The sequence below is a fragment of the Balaenoptera ricei genome, chromosome 7 (genome assembly GCF_028023285.1).
Source record: "Balaenoptera ricei isolate mBalRic1 chromosome 7, mBalRic1.hap2, whole genome shotgun sequence".
Lineage (NCBI taxonomy): Eukaryota > Metazoa > Chordata > Mammalia > Artiodactyla > Balaenopteridae > Balaenoptera > Balaenoptera ricei.
Genome location: NC_082645.1, coordinates 69,341,564 through 69,357,100, shown reverse-complemented (window position 1 = coordinate 69,357,100; position 15,537 = coordinate 69,341,564). Strand labels below are relative to the sequence as shown.

Sequence of the window (15,537 nt, the reverse complement as noted above, 5' to 3'; positions counted from 1 at the left end):
GGTGTATTACATTGATTGATTTTCATTTGTTGAACCATCCTTGCATTCTAGGAATAAATCCTACATGGTCATGGTATATAATTCTTTTAATGTTTTACTGAATTTGGTTTGCTAGTATTTTGTTGAGGATTTTAACATTGATATTTGTGAGAGATATTTGTGTGTAGTTGTTTTTTCTGCTTTTATTATCTTTTTTCTGACTTTGCTATCAAGGTGATGCTAACCTTATAGAATGACTTAGGAAGTAACTGTTGAATGACCGCTTCCTTAAAGAAACTTTGATAATCTGAAATAAAACAGTTCTTAAATATTTTTTTTCACTTGTTATTTTTCTATTAATGTTTCTTTTGAGCTTGTATTAGAATTTGCTTCTCTTCCACCTACACATTGATGGCAAATGCATATATGTACTGGGTGGCTTGAGAATAACAGCTTTTTTTTAAATTGGAGTATAGTTGATTTACAATATTGTGTTAGTTTCAGGTGTACAGCAATGTGATTTGGTTATACATATATATATATATGTGTGTATATGTGTATATATGTATATTCCTTTTTTCTATTCTTTTCTGTTACAGTTTATTACAAGATATTGAATATAGTTCCCTGTGTTATACAGTAAATTCTTGTTGTTTATCTGTTTTATATATGGTAGTGTGCGTCTGTTAATCCCATACTCCCAATTTATCCCTCCCCCACTTCCCCTTTGGTAACCATAAGTTTGTTTTCTATGTCTGTGAGTTTGGGTTTTTTAAATAAGTTCATCTGTATTATTTTTTAGATTCCACATAAAAGTGATATAATATTTATCTTTCTCTGTCTGAATTACTTCACTTAGTATGATGATCTCTACATACATGTTGCTGAAAATGGCATTATTTCATTCTTTTTTATGGCTGACTAATATTCCATTGTGTGTGTGTGTGTGTATCACATCTTCTTTATCCATTCATCTGTGGATGGACACTTAGGGTGCTTCCATGTCCTGGCTATTGTAAAAAGTGCCTCCATGAATATTGGGGTGCATGTATCTTTTCGAATTAAAGTTTTCATCTTTTCCAGATATATGCTCAGGAGTGGCATTGCTGGATCAGACAGTAACTATTTTTAGTTTTTTCAGGAACCTCCACACTGTTCTCCATAGTGGCTGCACCAATTTACATTCCCACCAACAGTGCAAGAGGGTTCCCTTTTCTCCACATCTTCTCCAGCATTTATTATTTGTAGACTTTTTGATGATGGCCGTTCTGACTGGTGTGAGGTGATACCTCATTGTAGTTTTGATTTGCATTTCTCTAATAATTAGTCATGGTGAGCATCTTTTCACGTGCCTGTTGTCCATCTGCATGTCTTCTTTGGAGAAATGTCTATTTAGGTCTTCTGTCCATTTTTGGATTGGGTTGTTTGTTTTTTGAAATTGAGTTGTATGAACTGTTTGTATATTTTGGAAATTAAGCCCTTGTCAGTCACATCATTTGCAATTCTCTCTCAGTCTATAGGTTGTCTTTTTTTGTTTGTTTATGGTTTCCTTTGCTGTACAAAAGCTTATAAGTTTGATTAGGTCCCATTTGTTTATTTTTGCTTTTATTTATATTGCCTTGGGAGACTGACCTAAGAAAACATCAGTGCTATTTATGTCAGAGAATGTTTTGCCTATGTTCTCTTCTAGGAGTTTTATGGTGTCATGTCTCATATTTAAGTCTTTAAGCCATTTTGAGTTTATATTTTGTGTATGGTGTGAGGGAGTGTTCTAACTTCATTGATTTACACATGGCTGTCCAGTGAGGATAACAGTTTTTTGAAGATAATATTTAAATTGTCTATATTTCAGGGTAGATTTTTCTGAAGGTAATATCCAGAGAAAAGAGAGCATTTACTAGAATATTATCTCCTTATGAATTCATTTGTATCTAAAATTTCTGAATGGCATTTATATTTTACATTTTAAATAAAGTGCATGAATACACAAAAGCAAATTGGATTTCTAAAGGTATCTAGGTAAAGTATAATCAAACTGAGTTTTAGGACTTTTTTTTTTCTCATAAACTTGTAAGTCTTGCTTTCTTTTTTTTTGTTTTTTGTTTTGGCCATTTCTTCCTGTTTGCCAGATTGATCAAGGTAGAGGCAGCTGGTGTAGTTGATGCACAGCTTGGGGTAAGATGACTCAGGACAGAGATGGGTGCCAGACAAAGAGCAGGCACATGGCGATGTTAGAAATTTTCAGGCCAGGAATCATTGATCAAGAAGACTGAGGACCCAAGTTGGTCAAGGGCAGCCAACTGATACGATTTTATGCACAAAAGATGAGGTGAAGTGAAATATTAGAACTAGGAGAATTGTTACAAAGTGGTCCCTTCAAGGAGACCTGATTGTTTTAAGAAGGCAGGAAACTACAGAGGCCGTAGTTTGGTTCATCTCTCTGGAAACATACAGAATATATATACATATATATATTTAACTAAAAGCATTCCACTTTAATGGTGAGTCTTTTACAGTGTTCTTATTTTAAATTCATTTGAGAAGAGATAAAAGAAGTTAAAATGAAAACTTAATTGAATAAATTTCCTTACATGGGCAGGTACTCGTGGGACTTGAATGGTCTATAAAATAAGAATGTATCATTTGATTAGGAGAGGCAAAGCTCTTCCTTGCACTGAGGGGCTGAGGAAATCTCCCTTGGGGCTTATGAAGGGCTGGCTGAGTGATGTGAGAGACAACTTCCGCAATATATCTCACCCATAAAACCAAAAGCGAGTAAGCAGAGGGCATCACAACACAGCCCAATTCAGTAAAAGCAATTTTATTGGAGTAGAGCAACTTGTCCAAACACACACACACCACAAAAATACTGTCCACATATTTTTTCAGCTTAGTGAATGATGTTTTGGTTTGATCCAGGATTAAAATCTAGGCAAATTACAGAGATGAATAAACTACATATTTTTTAGGCTATCATCCTTTGGGAATGTTACTTTTTGTAACTTTGATTTTGATAACAGTTGGAAGTAGTGAAATATATGAGATCATATTCTCTGCCATGGTCCTGGAGGACAGAGTAATTTTGCTGATTAAAAGCAAATAGATTGACTTTTGAAATCAACCAATGCAAACAAACAAAACAGGTTTGCAATCATCTAATAAAGATGAAGGAACCGAAGCAGGATGGTCTGAATGAATGGCTGTTCCATTTCTGCCTCTCAGTAGACTGACTCAGTAGGTCCTACAGGAGCAGCCAACTCCTCATCCCCATGCCTCACAAAGACAGTTCTGGGTCAGTTTCATCATACACAAATGCACACTCAAGCCTCCAAAGATCTCTGCCAAATGCTGCATAATACTGACACTTCCTTTTTTAAGTTTGTAATCTTAGAGCGTTTTTGTTCATAATTCTTTTACTTTCAAAGCTAGGTAATCCAGGTGTTTATTAAAATGCCTATTGTCTGAGAGTCAAATACAATTGGCTCGAGGCTCTTTCCGTAAATGGAGGTGGCCTGTGTCTTTCCCAGTCTTTTTGGGATGAGGTTGATTGTTTACTTCTTCCTGGTCCTCTTTTGTTCTTATTTCCGCAGAGTTGGGTCTATTTGTGGATTATCTTTGTATCTCACATTCATTGTCCCTATTCTGTACCATATATACTGCATCACGTTTGGCAGATAGTGATTGCTGGTTTCCAAAAAAATACTTTAAAAGTCCCCAACCAAGGAATTTGTGTTTGAAATAGACCTAAGTTCAGGGGATGAAAGAAGTTTACATCACAAAAATATAAATGCCCTACATTTGAATTTTAGACATTACTATTTTAAGTCCAAAGATCTTGCTTTAACTGGTTCTGTGGCAAAACAGTGAATTTTTTAAAAATATATATTTTCATTGATTTTGAATATTGTTTTTAATCAACAAATGGATTTTTTTCCTGTAAGCTTTTACATCTTTTTCTCCTTTATTCTTCTATTAAGACAAACATGAAGAAGGTATTGAAAACCTCAACTAGTTGGTCTTTTAGTGAGATTAGTCTAACAATTATAATTTTAGAATATTTGGATATTAAATGTTAATTTCAAATATGCACATTTATATTTTGAACTGGAGCAATGAATAAGATTTGATGAATTTTTAAGGAAAGAACAAATTGGCAGTACTAAAAGGAGGCTGAAGCCAACTCTCAAATATTGATACTTGAAGTTTTAAGACATTGACAAAGAGTGGCCAGATTAAAAAGGGTTTATAAATATAAAAAAGGAGTCTTAGAACTGTTTCTATTTTTATTTGGAAAAAAGTTAACTCCTTTTACATTCCAATTTTTAATAACACAGTTGAGCACAGTATCTTTTTATTCTTAGTAATAGAAAAGTCACCATAACTTTATTGGCTAATAGTCAATATAAGTTAATTCATCCAACACACATTTTGGATCAGGCACTGTGTTAGGTGCTGGAAATACAAAAAAGAATGAAATGTAATCCTGTATAGAACACTCTTGCCCTAGGAGACAGACAAGAAAACTCGTATTATAAATGTGTTAAGGGCCACAATGAAGATATGAAAAATTTAGTAGGGAACATAACCATTGATCATTGAATCAGAAATTTAAATCTTAAAAAATTGAGGCTGAAATGTAGTCACTGATAAGCCTAATATGTAGTCATTGTGGTGAAAGTCATTTAACATAGTCTTTTCTGCTTTTTTTTTATACCTGTGATGCAAAGATAAACACGCACAACCTTTAACTATAGCATGTGTGTACACTAGATACATTAATTTTTATTCAATTAGGGTGTGATCCAGTCTGCATATTTGAGTTTCCTGGAAATGGTGAATTGCAAGCTTCTCTGGACCCTGAACCAACCTTTTCTCTAGGTACTATAATCTATACTTTAAAGCATATTCATAGGCTTTCTGACAGGTATCCCATATAGGGGGACGAAACAAAGTATCCCTAAGGTGACATTTAAGACCACTCAAAACTGAAAGATTTTCAGGAGTTGAATTGGTTGATCTTCAGTGGAGGACTTATGAGAATGGTGTGGAAATGAAGAAAAAGATTTTAAAAAAATCTAAAGCCTTATGCCCAAGTAACTTGGAGAATGGTAAAGTCATAAACAGAGTGAAATCCGGACACTGGTTGCTTTGAAGGAAAGATGTTCTGTTGCAGACACATTTGGCATGTATAACATCTGTTGGAGATGTTCAGCAGGCTGGCAGTTTGAGAGGAGTGCATGAAGAGGGGAAGAAGAGCTGATGTGATGGAAATAGATGAAAGACTGCAGGGAAGTAGTATAGAGTTAAAAAAAAAAAAAAGGCAAAGGGCTAAATACAGAATCTTGGGGGATACTCATATATTAAAATAGGCAGAGGAGACAAAAGCCAGAACTAAAATAGAAGGAATGGTAAAAAGAAAAAAAAAAAAATGAAGAACCCTTTTATCATAAGACCATTGAATTTTGTGATTATATTTTGGTTTTTCTAATTTATTTGTAATATTTAATTGTTACCCAGAGACAATTGACAAAGGTATTTTTAGCCCATATTTGATTGAGTTAGTTCTGTTATCATATTTTTCTGTTTCATTTTTAAATGCTAACTTCACAAACCATTTTGATTAAATACACTTTGTCCTTGTAATATAATTTGCTCTTAGCTTCCAGTTCAACAGCCTCCAGGTTTTCAGTTATGAAAAACAAAGAAAATAGAAAAATTACTTAAATAAATATTTGGCTTTTATTCCTAAGAAGAGCAAGTTTTCCTAGTTTCCCAAAGACATCAAATCTGTTTTCCATGTGATAATAATGATGGTTTTCATAGGATCCTTTCCTCAGTAGTAAAAACCAGGGCTTCTAAACAATATTTTGTTTAATATTCATGTTGTCTTGTGTAAGAAATTCATGGTGAAATATGTTTTGGGGTTTTTAAAAATCCAAACTGTATCGTGATTTATATTATCATGAACCAGGTAGAATTTTTCTTAGGAGGAGAACATAATGATGTGAAGTTTTACTAGGATATGCTGCCAGATGATGTACTTATAAGGATAAATAAACTGGAAATCAACAGTATAATGGTTATCTTAAGATGAGCGTTTGTTATATATCAAAAGTATGATAGCTTCAGACATTTCGTTGTACAATATTTGAGTTAGCAACACCTGTCTCCCTAGGGACAAATTATTTTCTGCAAGGACATTTTGTCTGAAGTATGGGTAGTTTTTCTTTTGAAGCACCAAAAAAATGATTTAAGACTTTGGTTTATGAGCAGTTGAGTTGGACGTTAAAATTATGAATGTCACTTAAACATTTTTAAAAATTTTTTAACATTTTTTAATTAAAAAATTTTTATTGAAATACGGTAAATTTACAATGTTGTGTTAGGTTCAGGTATACAGCAAAGCAGTTCAGTTTTATATATATTCTTTTTAAAATTTCTCTTACATTACAGGTTATTACAAGATATTTAGTATAGTTCCCTGTGTAATACAGTAGGTCCTTGTTGGTTATCTATTTTATATATAGTAGTGTGCATATTTTAATCCCCAAATCCTAATTTACCCCCCCCTTTAGTAACCATAAGTTTGTTTTCTATGTCTGTAAGTCTATTTATGTTTTGTGAATAAGTTCATTTGTATGTATTTTTTTAGATTCCATGAATAAGCAATATCATGATATTTGTCTTTTTCTGCCTGGCTTATTTCACTGAGTATGATAATCTCTAGGTCCATCCATATTGCCGCAAAGAGCATTATTTCATTCTTTTTTATGGCTGAGTAATATTCCATTGTATATATATATACCACTTCTTCTTTATCCATTCATCTGTTGATGGACGTTGAGGTTGCTTCCATGTTTTGGCTATTGTAAATAGCACTGCTATGAACATTGGGGTGCATGTATCTTTTCAAATTATGGATTTCTCCAGATATATGCCCAGGAGTGAAATTGAAGGATCATATGGTAGCTCGGTTTTTAGTTTTTTCAAGAACCTCCATACTGTTCTCCATAGTAGTTTACATTCGCACCAACAGTGTATGAGGGTTCCTTTTTCTCCACACCCTCTCCAGGATTTATTGTTTATAGACTTAAAACAAAAAAAAAAAGTTTATTTATTTATTTATTTTCTTATTAGTCATCCATTTTATACACATCAGTGTATACATGTCAATCCCAATCTCCCAATTCATCCCACCACCACCACCCTCACCCCCCCTCTGCTTTCCCCCCTTGGTGTCCATACGTTTGTTCTCTACTTCTGTGTCTCAATTTCTGCTCTGCAAACCGGTTCATCTGTACCATTTTCTAGGTTCCACATATATGCGTTAATATACGATATTTGTTTTTCTCTTTCTGACAAAATTCACTCTGTATGACAGTTTCTAGATGCATCCACATCTCTACAAATGACCAAAGTTTGTTCCTTTTTATGGCTGAGTAATATTCCATTGTATATATGTACCACATCTTCTTTATCCACTCATCTGTCGATGGTCATTTAGGTTGCTTCCAACACCTGGCTCTTGTAAATAGTGCTGCAATGAACATTGGGGTGCATGTGTCCTTTTTTTTTTTTTAACACCTTGTTCTTTACCTTAATTTTTTTTTTAACATTTTTATTGGAATATAATTGCTTTACAATGGTGTGTTAGTTTCTGTTTTTATAACAAAGTGAATCAGTTATACATATACATATATCCCCATATCTTCCCTCTTGCATCTCCCTGCCTCCCACCCTCCCAATCCCACCCTTCTAGCTGATCACAAAGCACTGAGCTGATCTCCCTGTGTTATGTGACTGCTTCCCACTAGCTATCTGTTTTACATTTGGTAGTGTATATATGTCCATATATACACCACCACTCTCTCACTTTGTCCCAGCATACCCTTTGCCCTCCCCATGTCCTCAAGTCCATTCTCTAGTAGGTCTGCATCTTTATTCCCATCTTGACCCTAGGTTCTTCATGACCAATTTTTTTTTTTTTTTAGATTCCATATATATGTGTTAGCATGCGGTATTTGTTTTTCTCTTTCTGACTTACTTCACTCTGTATGACAGACTCTAGGTCCATCCACCTCACTACAAATAACTCAATTTCGTTTCTTTTATGGCTGAGTAATATTCCATTGTATATATGTGCCACATCCTCTTTATCCATTCATCTGTCGATGGACACTTAGGTTGCTTCCATGTCCTGGCTGTTGTAAATAGAGCTGCAATGAACATTGTGGTACATGACTCTTTTTGAATTATGGTCTTCTCGGGGTATATGGCCAGTAGTGGGATTCCTGGGTCGTATGGTAGTTCTATTTTTAGTTTTTTAAGGAACCTCCATGCTGTTCTCCATAGTGGCTGTATCAATTTACATTCCCACCAACAGTGTAGGAGGGTTCCCTTTTCTCCACACCCTCTCCAGCATTTATTGTTTGTAGATTTTTTGATGATGGCCATTCTGACTGGTGTGAGATGATATGGCATTGTAGTTTTGATTTGCATTTCTCTAATGATTAATGATGTTGAGCATTCTTTCATGTGTTTGTTGGCAAGCTGTATAGCTTCTTTGGAGAAATGTCTATTTAGGTCTTCTGCCCATTTTTGGATTGGGTTGTTTGTTTTTTTGATATTGAGCTGCATGAGCTGCTTGTAAATTTTGGAGATTAATCCTTTGTCAGTTACTTCATTTGCAAATATTTTCTCCCATTCTGAGGGCTGTCTTTTCGTCTTGTTTATGGTTTCCTTTGCTGTGAAAAAGCTTTTAAGTTTCGTTAGGTCCCATTTGTTTATTTTTGTTTTTATTTCTATTTCTCTAGGAGGTGGGTCAAAAAGGATCTTGCTGTGATTTATGTCATAGAGTGTCTGCCTATGTTTTCCTCTAAGAGTTTGATAGTGTCTGCCTTACATTTAGGCCCTTAATCCATTTTGAGTTTATTTTTGTGTATGGTGTTAGGGAGTGTTCTAATTTCATTCTTTTACGTGTAGCTGCCCAGTTTTCACAGCACCACTTATTGAAGAGACTGTCTTTTCTCCATTGTATATTCTTGCCTCGTTTACCAAAAACAAGGTGATCATAGGTGTGTGGGTTTATCTCTGGGCTTTCTATCCTGTTCCATTGATCTATATTTCTGTTTTTGTGCCAGTACCATACTGTTTTGATTACTGTAGCTTTGTAGTATAGTCTGAAGTCTGGGAGCCTGATTCCTCAGGCTCCATTTTTCTTTCTCAAGATTGCTTTGGCTATTCGCAGTCTTTTGTGTTTCCATACAAATTGTGAAATGTTTTGTTCTAGTTCTGTGAAAAATGCCACTGGTAGTTTGATAGGGATTGCATTGAAACTGTAGATTGCTTTGGGTAGTATAGTCATTTTCACAATGTTGATTCCTCCAATCCAAGAACATGGTATATCTCTCCATCTGTATCATCTTTAATTTCTTTCATCAGTGTCTTATAGTTTTCTGCATACAGGTCTTTTGTCTCCTTAGGTAGGTTTATTCCTAGGTATTTTATTCTTTTTGTTTCAATGGTAAATGGGAGTGTTTCCTTAATTTCTCTTTCAGATTTTTCATCATTAGTGTATAGGAATGCAAGAGATTTCTGTTCATTAATTTTGTATCCTGTAACTTTACCAAATTCATTGATGAGCTCTAGTAGTTTTCTAGTGGTATCTTTAGGATTCTCTATGTATAGTATCATGTCATCTGTAAACAGTTACAGTTTTACTTCTTCTTTTCCAATTTGTATTCTTTTTATTTCTTTTTCTTGTCTGATTGCCATGGCTAGGACTGCCAAAACTATGTTGAATAATAGTGGTGAGAGTGGACAACCTTGTCTTCTTCCTGATCTTAGAGGAAATGGTTCCAGTTTTTCACCATTGAGAACAACGTTGGTTGTGGGTTTGTCATATATGGCCTTTATTATGTTGAGGTAAGTTCCCTCTATGCCTACTTTCTGGAGGCTTTTTATCATAAATGGGTATTGAATTTGGTCAAAAGCTTTTTCTGCATCTATTGAGATGATCATATGTTTCTTCTCCTTCAGTTTGTGAATATGGTTTATCACACTGATTGATTTGCATATATTGAAGAATCCTTGCATTTCTGGGATAAATCCCACTTGATCATGGTGTATGATCCTTTTAATGTGCTGTTGCTTCTGTTTGCTAGTATTTTGTTGAGGATTTTTGCATCTCTGTTCATCAGTGATATTGGTCTGTAGTTTTCTTTTTTTGTGACATCTTTGTCTGGCTTTCATATCAGGGTGATGGTGGCCTCATAGAATGAGTTTGGGAGTGTTCCTCCCTCTGCTATATTTTGGAAGAGTTTGAGAAGGATAGGTGTTAGCTCTTCTCTAAATGTTTGATAGAATTCGCCTGTGAAGCCATCTGTTCCTGGGCTTTTGTTTGTTGGAAGATTTTAATCACAGTTTCAATTTCAGTGCTTGTGATTCGTCTGTTCATATTTTCTATTTCTTCCTGATTCAGTCTCGGAAGGTTGTGCATTTCTAAGAATTTGTCCATTTCTTCCAGGTTGTCCATTTTATTGGCATAGAGTTGCTTGTAGTAATCTCTCATGATCCTTTGTATTTCTGCAGTGTCAGTTGTTACTTCTTTTTCATTTCTAATTCTATTGATTTGAGTCTTCTCCCTTTTTTTCTTGATGAGTCTGGCTAATGGTTTATCAATTTTGTTTATCTTCTCAAAGAACCAGCTTTTAGTTTTTTTGATCTTTGCTATCATTTCCTTCATTTCTTTTTCATTCTGATCTGATCTTTATGATTTCTTTCCTTCTGCTAACTTTGGGGTTTTTTGGTTCTTCTTTCTCTAATTGATTTAGGTGTAAGGTTAGGGTGTTTATTTGAGATGTTTCTTGTTTCTTAAGGTAGGATTGTATTGCTATAAACTTCCCTCTTAGAACTGCTTTTGCTGCATCCCATAGGCTTTGCGTCGTCGAGTTTTCATTGTCATTTGTTTCTAGGTATTTTTTGATTTCCTCTTTGATTTCTTCAGTGATCTTTTGGTTATTAAGCAGTGTATTGTTTAGCCTCCATGTGTTTGTATTTTTTACAGATTTTTTCCTGTAATTAATATCTAGTCTCATAGCGTTGTGGTCAGAAAAGATACTCGATACGATTTCAATTTTCGTAAATTTACCAAGGCTTGATTTGTGACCCAAGATATGATCTATCCTGGAGAATGTTCCATGAGCACTTGAGAAGAAAGTGTATTCTGTTGTTTTTGGATGGAATGTCCTATAAATATCAATTACATCCATCTTGTTTAATGTATCATTTAAAACTTGTGTTTTCTTATATATTTTCATTTTGGATGATCTGTCCGTTGGTGAAAGGGAGGTGTTAAAGTCCCCTACTATGATTGTGTTACTGTTGATTTCCCTTTTTATGACTGTTAGTATTTGCCTTATGTATTGAGGTGCTCCTATGTTGGGTGCATATGTAATTGTTATACCTTCTTGGATTGATCACTTGATCATTATGTAGTGTCGTTCTTTGTCTCTTGTAACAGTCTTTATTTTAAAGTCTATTTTGTCTGATATGAGTATTGCTACTCCAGCTTTCTTTTGATTTCCATTTGCATGGAATAACTTTTTCCATTCCCTCACTTTCAGTCTGTATGTGTCCCTAGGTCTGAAGTGGGTCTCTTGTAGACAGCATACATACGGGTCTTGTTTTTGTATCCCTGCAGCCAGTCTACGTCTTTTGGTTGGAGCATTTAATCCATTTATGTTTTAGGTAATTATTGATATGTATGTACTTACTGCCATTTTGTTAACTGTTTTGAATTTGTTTTTGTAGGGCTTTTTTTCTGCCTTTACTCTTTTGTTCTCTTCTCTTGTGATTTGATGACTATTTTTAGTTTTGTGTTTGGATTCCTTTTTCTTATTTGTGTGTACATCTATATTTTGTTTTTCGGTTACCATGAGGTTTTGATATAGCAATCTATATATATACATAATTGGTTTAACTTGCTGATCTCTTAATTTCAAATGCATTTCCAGTATCCTGCATTTGTACTCTCCTATTCTCACGATTATTGATTTAGATATCACATATGTGTTTGGATGATTTCCTACCTTTACTGGATGTTTTTCCTTTATCAGTGAGCTTTCCCATTCATAATTTTCTTATTTCTAGTTGTGGCCTTTTCTTTTATGCCTAGGGAAGTTCCTTAGCATTTGTTATAAAGCTGGTTTGGTGTTGCTGAATTCTCTTAGCTTTTTCTTGTTTGTAAAGCTTTTGATTTCTCTGTCAAATCTGAATGAGGGCCTTGCTGAGTGTTCTTGGTTGTAGGTTTTTCCCTTTAATCACTTTAAGCATATCATGCCACTCCCTTCTGGTCTGCAGAGTTTCTGCTGAAAAATCAGCTGATAACATTATGGGGGTTCCTTTGTATGTTTTGTTGCTTTACTCTCAATGCTTTTAATATTTTTTTCTTTGTCTTTAATTTTTGTCAGTTTGATTACAGTGTGTCTTAGCATGTTCCTCCTTGGGTTGATCCTGAATGGTACTCCCTGCACTTCCTAGACTTGGGTGACTGCTTCCTTTCCCATGTTAGGGAAGTTTTCAGCTATTATCTATTGAAATATCTTCTCAGGCCCTCTGTCTCTCTTCCTTCTGGGATCCCTATAATGCAAATGCTGGTGCATTTGATGTTGTACCAAAGGTCTCTTAGATTTCCTCATTTCTTTTCATTCTTTATTCTGTTCCAAGGCAGTTATTTCCACCATTCTATCTTCCAACTCACTTATCTGTTCTTCTGCCTCATTTATTCTATTAATTCTTTCTAGTGTATTTTTCATTGCAGTTATTGTATTCTTCAACTCTGATTGGTTGTTCTTTATTTTTTATAATTCTTTGTTAAAAACTTCTTATAACTTCTTGCTCTGTGCATCCATTCTTTTCCTGAATTATTGAATCATCTTTACGGTCATTACTGTGAACTCTTTCTCAGGTAGACTGCCTATCTCCACATCACTGGTTGTTCTTCTGGGGTTTTATCTTGTTCCTTTGTCTGGAACATATTCCTCTGCCATCTCATTTTGTCTGAACTTCTATTTGTATTTTTATGTATGTGGAAGGTTAGTTATGTTTCTTGACCTGGCAGAAGTGTCCCTCTGTGGGGGATGTCCTATGTGTTCAAGCAGTACACCCCCCTCTCATCACCCAATCTTCAGGTACCAGCTGGTCCCAGGGTAGGTTCTGATGTGTTTGTAGACTCAATTCCACAAGCTGTGGGACTGTATATTTCTTACTTCTGGTTTCTGCCCCCTGGTAGGTGAGACTAGTCTAGAGGATTTTATAGACTTCCTGGTGGGAGGGACCAGTACCTGCCCACTGGTGGGTGGAGTTGGGTCTTGGTCCTCTGGTGGGCAGGGCCATGTAAATGGGCATGTCTACAGGTGGCTCTGAGCTCAGGAGGTCTTTAGGCAGCCTGTCTGTTGATGAGTGGGACTGTGTTCCACCCTGTTTGTTGTTTGGCCTGAGGGATCCAAGCACTGGAGCCTACAGGCTGTTGGGTGGGGCCAGGTCTTGGTGCTAATATCCCAGGCAAGGTGTCAGCCTTCAGATGAATACTCCAGATATGTTTGTCACCAGCTTTTATGTCCCAAGAGAGAGCCAGAGCCAACTTCCCTTCAACCCAGGAGACCATCCAAGACCAGCAGGCAGGTCTGGCCCAGGCTCATATGAAGTCGCTGTTTTTGCCCTGGGTCCTGTTGTGCATAAGACCTTGTGTGTGTCCTCCAAGAGTGGTGTCTCTGTTTCCCCCATTCCTGTGGAGCTCCTGTGATCAAGACCCACTGGACTTCAAAGACAAATGCCCTTGGGGCTCTTCATCCAGACCCCCCAGACTTGGGAGCCTGATGTAGGGCTCAGAACTCTCAGTCCCATGGGAGAACTTCTGTGATATAATTATTCTCCAGTTTGTGAGTTGCCCACCCCTGGGGGTTATGGGGTTTGATTATATCATGAGTGTGCCCCTCCTACCATCTTGTTGTGATTTCTTTTTTGTCTTTGGATGTAGAATATCTCTTTTTGGTAGGTTCCAGTCTTTTTCACTGATGGTTGTTCAGCAGTTAGTTGTGTTTTTGGTGTTCTCTTGGGAGGAGGTGAGCTCAAGGTCTTCTACTCTGCCATCTTATCTTCTCTCCTGGTGCACGGACCTGAGGGCAGATGGGGCTTCAGCCAGTGGGGTCCCTCATGAGTATAGCAGCATTATGGTCGTGGGTGGGGTTGGTGGTCGTGCTATTTTCTCCTTGGTTTCCGGGGCAGCTCAGTGATGGTGGAGGGAAGAGACGCTGAGTTCAGCCTCCGCAGGGACCCAGGCTTCATGCTGGGATGGTGTTAGGGCCACTCTACGCTCAGTCACTTGTGGAGGGAGATGGGGATGCCAGGGATGGGGCAGAGCAGCATGGAGGAAGTGGGCATGAGTAGGCAGTGGGGGACGGCTGCTCCACTGAGAGCTTCCACCTTCTACCATGCGTGTCACTGTTGAATGTATTTTTACTATCAATATATATTGAAATAATGTAGAAACTGATTAAATATGTATTACCTTATTTACATATAAATATTAAAGTCCAATCCCATTTGAAACACTGTGTCCAACAAAGATGATGTGATGTATGCCTCCTGTAGTGGTTTCCAACTGGGCTCTGTAGATTATCACCACCCTATCCCCCAGGAGTTGCCTCACTGTGCAGAATTCATATCTGTCACTCACTCTTGAGTGAGTGTAGCTCCTAATTGATACATTTTATATTCAGTAGTACTGAGTAAAGCTTTGTTTAAAGAAAGCTTCCAAATATACAGTCACTGTGGCAGCCACATATTTTGAACTGAGTGTCCATGTAATTTTGTTGTTTTCAATAGAAGTTACTTATTAAATATATATTTAAATGTATTTTGTATTTTTCTTTTCTATAACTGTAAATTATTGAATACAAATCAATTTGCAAATAAGAAAAATTATGTTATCAAAGATTGAAATTGAGTCAAAAACTAAATTATTTCAAAGATTTGGCTTTTTTCTCTTCCTTGAACTTTCTGTTGCTTTCTAATCTGGACATTCAGAGGAAAACTGTGATAGTAAACTAATTTTTATTAAATTCTTAATGACTAATAACACTGCTTAGCTTTTCAAAGGATAGTACATAAAACTTTTAAAAGCCAAACCTCCCATTTCCTGAAATTTGTAACTGAAAATATAAATATATGGAAAAATCATTATCTTGCAAAATTTGCTAATAAAGAGAAGGAAAAAATACTATTTATCTTGAACCTGGAGAGTACCAGCTTAACATTTCAAGCCATTTCCATTCCAGAAATTAACAGTGTGAGAAATCACCATGAATAAGAGTCTGCAGACATACACTATAGCAGTAGATCCCCAAGAACTGCACATAATAGAACAAGCAGAGGATATGAAATAAATAAATTGAAAATTATCAAACAAAAAGAGAAATTGAAAATATAAAAGAATAGGGTATAATAAAAAAGGATAACATTTTTGCTATGACATATGTATGTATGAATGTTACTTTA

The 15,537-nt window shown here is 35.8% G+C and overlaps 1 protein-coding gene across 4 annotated transcripts in view; it reads left to right on the top strand.

Annotated features, from left to right (window-relative positions):
- The window catches only part of CERKL (ceramide kinase like), a 139,623-nt gene that overhangs the window by 44,942 nt on the left and 79,144 nt on the right, over positions 1 to 15,537 (top strand). The gene's annotated exons all lie outside the window — the stretch shown is intronic.